This window comes from Helianthus annuus, chromosome 8 (genome assembly GCF_002127325.2).
Source record: "Helianthus annuus cultivar XRQ/B chromosome 8, HanXRQr2.0-SUNRISE, whole genome shotgun sequence".
Lineage (NCBI taxonomy): Eukaryota > Viridiplantae > Streptophyta > Magnoliopsida > Asterales > Asteraceae > Helianthus > Helianthus annuus.
The window spans coordinates 48194528-48205831 of NC_035440.2; the positions used below are offsets into that span (position 1 = coordinate 48194528).

Consider the following 11304-nt stretch of genomic DNA (forward strand, 5'->3'; position numbering starts at 1 on the left):
TAGTCAACAGATCAATCAACAAATTTGAGGCCAGGGGGTAAGGTTGCGACATAACAGCAAACATTGAGGGATAAAATTGCAATTATTTCGTTAGGGGGGTAAGGGTGCCAATCACCCAAACCACAGGGGGTAAAATTGCAGTTTACTCTTAAAAGTAACTAAAATGAATATTAAATACATTTTGTCTTATTATGTTTTTAATATTTTAATCCAAAATGGTAGTTTAGTAAAATTACTCTTTTTTATCTTTTTGTCTTTATTATTTTTTTATTACTTTTTTGTTTTATTATATTACATTTTATTTTTTAAACATAATTTTTTTATTAACAGATCAGTCAACAAATTTGAGGCCGGGGGGTAAGGTTGTGACATAATAGCAAACGTTGAGGAGTAAAATTGCAATTATTTCGTTAGGGGGTAAGGGTGCCTATCACCCCAAACCACATGGGGTAAAATTGCAGTTTACTATTAAAAGTAACTAAAATTAATATTAAATACATTTTGTCTTATTATGTTTTTAACATTTTTATCCAAAATGTTAGTTTAGTAAAATTACTCTTTTTTATCTTTTTGTCTTTATTATTTTTTATTACTTTTTTGTTTTATTATATTACTTTTTATTTTTTAAACATAATTTTTTTATTAAAAAGCATTTTTAAATTCAAATTTTTTTAACAAAACAATTTTTTTGCGTGCCGGTTTTTGCACTCCGTTTTTACGCCCGGCTTTTTCACGCATCATTTTTTAACGCGTCGTTTTGCACGCCGTTTTTTACGCTCGGGTTTTTCAAGCGTCGTTTTTTTAACGCGCCGTTTTTTACGTCCCTTTTAACGCGGCGTTTTTTACGTCCCGTTTTTTTCGCGGCGTTTTTATGCCCCGTATTCACGCCCCTTGTTTAGGCGGCGTTTGATCACACGGTTTTTGTACGTTTTACAATTTACGTAGAAAAAGTTTTACGTTTTACGTTAAATAGTTTTTTCATAAAAGTTTACATTTTACGTTAAAAAAGTTTACGTTTTACGTTTTACGTTAAACTTTTTACGTTTTAAGTTTTACGTTAAACTTTTTACGTTTTACGTTAAAAAGTTTACGTTTTACATTAAAAAGTTTACGTTTTACGTTAAAAAATTTACGTTTTACGTTAAAAAGTTTACGTTTTTCGTTTACGTTTTACGTTTTACGTTAAAAAGTTTACGTTTTACGTTAAAAAGTTTACGTTAAAAAGTTTACGTTTTACGTTAAAAAGTTTACGTTTTATGTTACAAAAAAATGGAAAGAGTTTCCTCTGTTTTTGGACGCCCCGACAACACAAGTTGTCGTTATTTTTCAAAATTCAACAATTACTCAACAAATATGTACGTATGATCAATTTATATAAACGAAATAATTAGTAAATCCTAGTAAATTTTAACTAATAATTCGTCAAATTATTCGGTTCGAGCTCGTTTTACACGGTAATAATTTAAAACTAATAAGATTTTGCGCTGTTTAAACTTTTACCGGGTCTCGCTTTTACCGTCGTTGACTGCTGTTGATCGGCAGTTTGACCATCTTTGACCGGTTGACTTTAGTTGACCGAACAAGTATGACGTTAATTGAGTTGACCCGGAATCGGGGCCTGAACGGAACCGAGATGAACCTGCCTAAATCGAAGTGAACCCGGAACAAACCTAAACTCGAACCACCAAAGACTACTTCCGTCAAAACCATAACCCCCGCATCACCGCTACCACCTGAAACGATAACGACATGGCTGAAAGATTGTGGATCTACAAAGAATTTGAAAGAAAGATGCGAAGTTGGAAACGTTACCGGAACTCCGGCGGTCACTATCGCCGCCGTCGGACATTGGTCACCGGTCAACCACAGTCATCATTATCACACCCCGATATTTCCACGTATTACCGGTGGGCCCGGTGGGGAGTATCGTGACGTAGTTGATATCGTCATAGTCAAATGTATATAGTTTAATGCACAGCGGAAGACTAAAATAATAGTACAAACCGAATTTCAAAAGTATAATAAAATATCATACAAACGGTCGATAATGGATCCACAGGCGGATCATAAAACATAAACATAAATATTGTTCATATACTTTAGACGTTCAGAACTTGCAAGATTCTCTATTAACGCCCCGAGCTCCCAGCCTATTACGTACAGTACCTGTCACTTAGTCTTTTTGGAAAATACGTCAGTTTACACTGGTAAATACAATTAACCGACTCTTTTGAAAACATTTATGAAAATTGGTTTAAATGCACAAGGCATAAACATTTTATAACTTGGGACAATTATATTAATAATAATCTTGTATCAGATTTACATGTTTGTCCAACATTTAGGGCCGGTATAAAAACCGAACAAGATTAATCGACACACCACAAATATAAACTCACAAGAAGTTCCCTCACGAGTGAGTATATCTTTTACATACGCAACAGACAGGTGTATGCCTACACCCCGTGCTTAAGTCGTGGACATTCACTCTTTTTGAATGAGCCAACGATATCCATGACACGGTCGTTAACCCCCAATGTTATATGTTATCAAGCCACACTGATTAAAACAGGATTATACTATTTAATCATATCCGATTAAAAAGGTTTCTACACCCGACCAAGCGGTAATAATTTACCGTATCCCAAGCCCGTATAAGGGAAAATAAGTTAAAAGTATTTACCTAAGCTAAAATGTAATTTATACTCAGCCGTATATCTAATCAGCAAGTGAAAGTACTTCTACCATGGCTCTCAATCTGGAATGAAGGTTTTATTAACCTATTAGATTCCTAATGGGTCTTTATTAAGTAGTAACTTAGACCGGTTAGTTTTTAAAGAAAGGTTTACGGTTCAAAAACGCAAGATTAAGCGAAGACCGGATTAGAATGTGATTTAGACCCACAAGTATGAAGGCTTGTATAAAATGGGTAAACTAAATACATTCTGGATTTTGAAGTAAAAGTGATAAGGTTTGACCCGTTTCGGCTAATTTATGCAAACTAGTTACACAAACCATATAGAACGCGTATATGCGTAACGGGTAACTGAAAGAGTCATGTACAAGTTCCACAAGTTAATTATGCTTTAAATATGATATGATATCACTAGGATATCTTCCATTATGCCCAAAACGAATTTAAAACCAATTTAAGCCCCGTAAGGGTATTTTGGTCATTTTAGAGTTTATAAAAGAGATTAAATAACATTCTGAGGTTCTGGTCTAAAACAATCAGTAAAAATATTTATTTTAACAAGTTACATCAGTAAGATATCATACATATGTGAATTTTATAATTTATGGCCAAACTATGCACCGTAGGGGCATTTTGGTCATTTCACATATGCTTTAAAGGTCAAATTTGGAAATCTGAGTTCAAGACTTAAGCTTACTGTTAAAGTATAAAAAATATTTTTAAAATCAGTAGGCAACAAGTCTTAGGTGCTAAATATGGTTTTAAACCATACTATGCACCTAAATCGCATAAAAGTCGGTATTTGACGATATTCGGGTTGTTTAAAGAATTCTGAGAAATTGATCAGTCTCAACTGTTTAAAATATCTTATTTAATGTATAAAATCAGTAGAAAAAGGTTTGACATGCAAATGATGCATAAAACGCATTTTATTAATGAAAAGGGCGTTATCGTCAATTACCGAGTCCATGCAAGAACTCTATGTTCTGGTCAGTATAAAATTTGACAAAAATTTCCAAAAATCCCTAGATATTATATCATAACAGTGGGTAGAAAGTTTGGTGCCAAAATTTGAGTTTAAATATGATTTATGCCAAAAATATTGTTTAATTAACAAAAAGCTTTTGTTTTACGATATCTTGCATAACTCTTATTTCAGACAAGAAACGGACATCAAATTTTTAGGACATACTAATATATCAGTAATAAAGGTTTTTGTCCTCTCACATTTTCAAAAATCTCGTTTTAATGATAAAAGGGCATAATGGTCAATTTTAAGCAAATAACGGAACATGCACGATATCTATGATTTCTAAGGAACCATGTAGTATAACTTCAGAGAGTTATACTAACATATAATATGGTCCCAAAGGAACCCTAAGGCATAACTAAACTAAGCTAAATCGGGTCAGAACTGAAAGTCAAAGGCAAAAGTCTACTTTTGCGACTTTCGGTTGCGAACCGAGGCTAATACTCAGGGTTGTCGGGTTGAACATGCCTAAACATGTTCTTATATTATTTACCAAGTTATTTGAGTGATAAAATGTATTTTATAGCTTCTACATTATCAGTTATGATTTATTTTGCAAAAACTGACTCGTTTGACTTTTCTGTTAAGTAGTTTGACCCGACCATTGACTGAGATAACGTGATAATTAGAAGGTTCCCTTTTAAGGGTTTAACACCTACATAATTACCAACACATAGCCACTTTCAATTCGAATAACAGCTAGATCGTTAGTGATTAATCAAAAAGTTAAAGTGTAATTACGCTAACTTTGACTTTCGGTCATTAATCTAATAAAACCTTAACTACAGAAGCTAAGAACACTTACAAGAGTCCTTAGCACGAAAATTTAGACTTGAGAAAGCTTCCTAGAAACCCAGGATTCTTCGGAGACGCTCCAAAGCTAGAGCAAGAGAGAATGAGAGGAGGAAAACTTGAATGAGCAAAGTTTGTGGCTGCATCAAGGGCCTTTATATAGTGCATGGAGGCTACCTTGGATCATTACAAGTGTCCCCAGGTGTTAATATGATGCTCACAAGTGTTTAGTGGTTTTGAAAACCAGCAAAGAGTCCATAGAATTCAAATTAAGTGAGTGTATAGGTGGTTTGGAGAAGAAGACATGCTGAAACCTGCATCTGTGCAGAGATTCTGCCCAGTTTAAGCCGTCGCGTCGCACGACGGTAGATGGGATTAGCTGTGGCGCAGCGCCACCACAAGGGTAACCAGTCACACAAGTTTTAAACTTGGCAGAATTGACCCCTGGACCTTTAAAACCTCATAACTTTCATTTTAAGCACATTTAACCCATAAAAATTATATTTTTATGATCCTTAGAGTATAACCAACATTGTTATGTCCGGTTTCGTTAAACGATAACCGAAAACACAAGTTTTTCCTTGTTGACGCTTTTAACCCTTTAATCACGAAAGTTAGCGTATTTATCTTAAACGATATCGAAACCTTGTGAAATTTTCGTCACTTGTTCTTGGGAGTATAATTAATCGTTACAAAGCTCCGGGTTTGTTAAAAAGTCACTCAGAGGTATTACTTTAACATGTTGACACATTTAATCCTCGCGTCTTGTAATCTTTCACTTTCTTCCACAAACGGTTTCATATGTTTCACAATTCTTTCGTTCAAGACTATGAACATCGTGTAGGGTCGTTGAAAGACAAAATTTTCAAATGTTGAAACTTTGGATCCTTCTACACACATACTTTCTTTGTTTGTCAACTTTAGTCCCTCGTAATCAATTCGTTACACGTTTAAAGTTCATGACACGTGTCGTTATTATATTGGACATGATTTTGCGAGGTGTTACAATCATCATCTTCAATATCACCATCTTCGCCATCTCGTATCATCGTCTTTATCGCGTATCATCATCCTCATCGTCAACGTAGTGGCGGCGGCGCCGCCTTGCTCGAACAGTCGCCGCCCTCTCTCTCTGTTCTCTGTTTGAAATTTTCGGTGAGTGTGTGTGTGGGCGAGTTTGGCTGCTAAGATGAATGACCGGCAACCGGCTGGAGGTGCACCGGACGTTGTATCAAGAAGAACGAGAAGGAGAGGTTCAGGTGTGTGAGTGTATACTGTAACAGGGGAGTTGAGGGTTCAGGTGTGGGATAAAAAGAGATGAGAGGGTTTGTGGGTTGTGATGAATATGGTGGTGAGTAATGGGTTGGGATGAAGAAGATGACTCTGCTTTTTGAAGAAATTAGGAGAGAGACAGATGAAAGGAAATAAAAAAGGAGGAGAGAAACAAGCATTAAATAGAGAGAGAGAGAGGGGGGGGGGGACTTGACATTTGGGGTAAAAGACCAAAATACCCTTTTAGTTGGCATAATCTGATTGGTTGAGAGTGGTTCTCACGGTTCTAACAACTGGAGGTGGTTATCATTTTAGTGCTCCCCTATATATATATATATATATATATATATATATATATATAGGGAGCCGCTAGAATGAGAACCACCTCGAGTTGTAAGAACCACGAGAACTACACCCCACGGAGCGCCGTTCGCCGCGATTTTTTTTTACAAGTAGATGTGTGCATTATAAACACGGCCGTAAAAAATCACGGCGAACGGCGCTCCGTGGGGTGTACTTTTTTACACCTCAAGTTTGGTGAAAAAAAAAAAGAAAAAAGAAAAAAAATTAAAAAACACCAAACTTGAGGTGTAAAAAAGTACACCCCACGGAGCGCCGTTCGCCGTGATTTTTTACGGCCGTGTTTATAATGCACACATCTACTTGTAAAAAAAAAATCGCGGCGAACGGCGCTCCGTGGGGTGTAGTTCTCGCGGTTCTTACAACTCGGGGTGGTTCTCATTCTAGCAGCCCCCTATATATATATATATATATATATAGGAACAGGATCAGGAGAGAACACCTCAAAGTGTGAGAACGGTGAGAACGATTCTCAGCCACAATATCTTAGTGGTTTGTGGCTGAGATTGATGCGGTGGCATTTTTGTAAATAATAGAGGCCTTGGAACTACAGGAGGGGTAAAATAGGAAGATCTAAACAAAGGTTCACATGCTAATCACATGTCATTTCCCCCATCATATTTAAACGACAATAACTTTTTTATACGTGATTATATTTTCGAAAAAAATTAAACCATAAAACTCAACGTTTTTTTTCTTTTATCTTTCCAACGAGTATACTATTGATATACTTTTCGAAAAAAAATTAACTGAGTTTTATGGCGTTTTTCTGAACTGGGTGTTTTATGGCGTTTTAGACTAGGTATTTTCATGGCGTTTTTCTAAACTAGGTGTTTTTATGGCGTTTTAACTACGTATTTTCATGGCGTTTTTTCTGAACTGAGTGTTTCATGGCGTTTTCAACTGTGTTTTTTCATGGCGTTTTTCTGAACCGGGTGTTTTGTGGCGTTTTTCACGAGGTATTTTCATGGCGTTTTTCTGAATTGGGTGTTTTTATTGTGTTTTATTTGAACACCCGGTTCATGTGAGTGGGTTTTTTGACTATATTACCCCTTAGTGTAATTTAGCATCAATGCCACATGTCACCACCAAAATCGTTCTCACCGTTCTCACACTTTTCACCGTTTTCTCTAAATCCTGACCCTATATATATATATATATATATATATATATATATATATATATTCCAGTTAACGTACAATACGGCTTAACGCACATTACGTACGACAGATAATTACGCACATTCATTTGAAAATCACGCACGTTATAAACTAAAAACCCCAAATCACGCATGTTGGAAAACATTAATCACGTATGATGAAAACATTAATCACGCACGTTGTCGTACGTGATGTACGTTAAACCGTATTGTATTTTACACTTTTCCTATATATATATATGTGTATATATATATATATATATATATATATATATATATATATATATATGTGTATATATATATATATATATATATATATATATATATATATATATATATATATATATATATATATATATATATATATATATATACTAGCCATTTACCCGCGCGATGCGGCGGGAAACATATCACTTAGGTTGGTGAGTTTAGTGCTATGTACGGGCGATTCTCGTTTTCCGGTTAATTTATCAGTTTTCTCGTTTTCCGGTTAAATTTCTTTTGTGTGAAGCACTTACATTGTGATGAACAATACATTACATTATTTAATGGCATCATAATCAATGGTATTAGAATTAAGCGACATCTTAGGAATGGGATAAGACTTAGGGACCGTGAGGTCCTAGGTTCGATTCCCACAACGGGATTTTTCTATATTTATTGGGTTTCCTCCTTAATTGGTGTAGTTCCCGCGATCCAAATTTATCTTATAACTTTCTTTTCTATAATCGATTTGTAATAATATTTTATAGAGCACGTCCGAAGCAAAACGGTCATTTTATTCGAGTTAGGATGGTTTTATTCGAATTAGGATGGGGTCAGATTAATCGAGTCTTTCTTTACATTGAACCTCACATTTATTCATTAGTATGAAGCCGTCGAGTGCCAAATTGCAGATCCATCTTCCGTCCTCACGACTTTTAGTAAACAAAAAAAATTAATAAAACCCTTTTTTAATAATGGTACCGGGTAGCAGCACTGAATTTCCCAAACCAAAAGATTTCCAATATCAATTCGGCACCAACTTTTGACGTTTTCTGTATTAGTGCCGATTTTTACCTTCATGTACTGATACCGAACAGGACCGTAACCGTATTTTATATATCAGTACTGGTTCGATACCGGTTGACACCAAGCTTATCCCAATCCCTAATAGTAAAAAAAGATTAAAGTAAAAAAATAAAGAAAATAAATATTATTATAATATTAAAATAATAAAAGTATTAAAAAAGCTATACATTATTATATATTATTATATATAGTAATGCAAACTTCATTAATAAACCAAAATACAAACCCAACAAGGTGCTATATTGGCAAGAAACAAAAATAAAACAACATATATTAAAAACTAAAATTTGTGAATCAAATCTTCGCCGGTCATTCCACACAGAATTTACATAGATGGATACGAAGACGACAAACCAAAATCGTCCATGAGGTTTGGGTAGATTTGTCAGTTCGATCAAATCTTTTTTTTTTTGTATTTGGTTTAGGTTTGTAATTTGTTGTCATTATCCAATTCGCTAACATGGTTTTTTTTTTTTGTTAAGGTGGGGGGCTTTTTTCTTTATTACTTTTTTTTGAATGGCAAATTTGGTGTAATTAATCAATAGAAATATAATTATTAATATTTTTAATATGGTAATAACAAAAAAGATCAATTTGACTATCAAGCAACAGGTATATAACTAACGGTTAACAAGCTCAAATTGAGCAACATGACTACTTCCAAACAACATGACCTAGCCAACTTTTTGCCATCTCACAGTTACAAAAATTGATGCCAAAGGAAGCCCAATATATATAATTATAACATAAATCATGACAATAAGACAGAATAAATAAAAATAAAATTGTTTCAAAGGTAAAGATACAGACACCATTATCAAGCAGAAGCGTCATCATTCTGCTTCTGTTTCTTTTCAGCATGCTTGTTGTCTTTTCGCCTTTAGCCTTTACTTCACGACGCTCCGTTTTCACTCCCTTTGGCGTAAACGGTAAAGATGCACTTCCAACCTGCAATGCAAAACACAATATGTCAATTAACCGAGCATACCCACATGGTTCCAATCAGGGGTAAAATGGTCATTTAATGTCACTCGTGTGTTCATTCCAAGGACCTATCACACACAAACAATAAACTTTCATTTACTGTTTACTGTCAGCAGACCTCTACATTTTATCACTATAACATCTAAAACAAACAGTTTTAGTCATAGGGGTAAAATGGTCATAAAATGTCACTCGCATGTTCATTCTAAGTACCTAACACACGCAAAAAATAAACTTTCATTTACTTTTTTCACTCACGTGTTGATCTGGAACGTAAATCTTCCCCATTTTCCCTGCAAGTGCATCTTTGCTAACATGTTTCTCTTGAAAGTATTACAAGTAAAAAAAATAAACAATAGTTGCAAAGTACAAGCATCCAAATGAATTGCCATACTAATAAAAACAATAAATAATTTAAACCTTCTTAATTAACTCATGAGGAACTTTAAGACCTTTCTTTAGGAATTCATCGGGAAGCCGGTGTCTTCTAACTACCAAATCCATTGAGGGGCCCACCTCAACCAACTCCACGCGCGGAACAACTGTGCTAGATTTTTTAAGCCTCAAAGCACAATGTGTGAACAACACTTTGTTAGACGACACGGCTGTACAAACATACACGTGATCTAATCCATTAAGATTTAAATTACTCACAACCTGTCCTCTGAAAAGATCAAGCAAAACCTCCTTTAGGTGTTTGAGTTCTTCGACATTCTCAAATCCTTCTTCGATAAAAGAAAAAAAGGTTTTGATCCTACTAACGGAGCTATTTTCTTATCGTATGAGCATGATGACATGCTTTTGAAATTTTCAACTCTGACCTTCACGAGGTCGTAAATGTGGTGATCATATGTTCACCCGATCACAAGATTGTCAGGTCGTTTCTTTGAGTGTGAACCATACTGCAAGGTGCAGAAAATGTAATCTTGTTGCATACAAATGCGTAAACCAATTATAATCAGTCGACAAGATTTGACGCGTACCGGATCATAACTCTGGCTTAATATAACATCTAAAGCAATTATAATCAGTCGACAAGATTTTGACGCGTACCAGAACATACTTGTGAAGATTACCTGGCTTGTTAGTTCATCAGTTTCATCCTAAGCTTCATCATCATCAAGAAGGTCATGTATAGATTACAAGAATGTTCTTCTCACCACCTTTCTTGTCAAGACTGTATGCAATAGCAACAGCCGTAGGTTCATTGATGATTCTAGCAACATTCAAACCAGCAATCACACCAGCATCCTTGGTAGCCTGCCTTTGGGCATCATTGAAGTAAGCTGCACAAACAATGAAGTAATCAATAAATATGTTTCATAGGTACATAAACTACAACCGGTAACTTGCAATGTACTTACCAGGAACTGTAACAACAACATCCTTAATCTTCTTCCCGAGGAATGCTTCCCCCTAAAATGCAAAGAAAACATCAGGGTTTGCTTGAGTTGCTGGTAGTTTTCCCACTGCATTTAGAAACCATAAATAATATAATATATATGTTAAAGAGAATAATATAATTGTCATTTAGCTGTCATCGCAAATAACAAATAGATTTTTTTTAGCAAGCTGGACATTATTAATACCTTTGTTCCAACTTGAGAATAGTATAGTTGTCATTTAGTTGCCAAGCAAACTGCAAACCTGACCGATGGCAGCAACGACATCAGCAACAAATCCTCCAAACATCCCATAGAGAGCCTTATAAACAGCAATTCTGTTTACAGATGATTATGAATCAAAACATTAGAAAAGGAATATATTTGTGATGACATTTGAGTAAGTATTAGAGAGTAAAGTTCACCTTGCGCGAGGGGCCATTCCACTTGCTTTTCCGAATTGAAATCCTTGCACTTGCACAGGAATACCGTTGTTATCAACTTTCACCTCCACTGGATGCACCGGAAATGTACCTACAGTTACAACTTTAATTAAGCT

The 11304-nt window shown here is 35.1% G+C and overlaps 1 pseudogene; it reads right to left on the reverse strand.

The window, feature by feature from the left end:
• Nucleotides 1-8972: 8972 nt before the first annotated feature.
• LOC110871099 lies at nt 8973-10831 on the reverse strand (annotated as a pseudogene).
• Between the last annotated feature and the right edge of the window lie 473 nt (nt 10832-11304).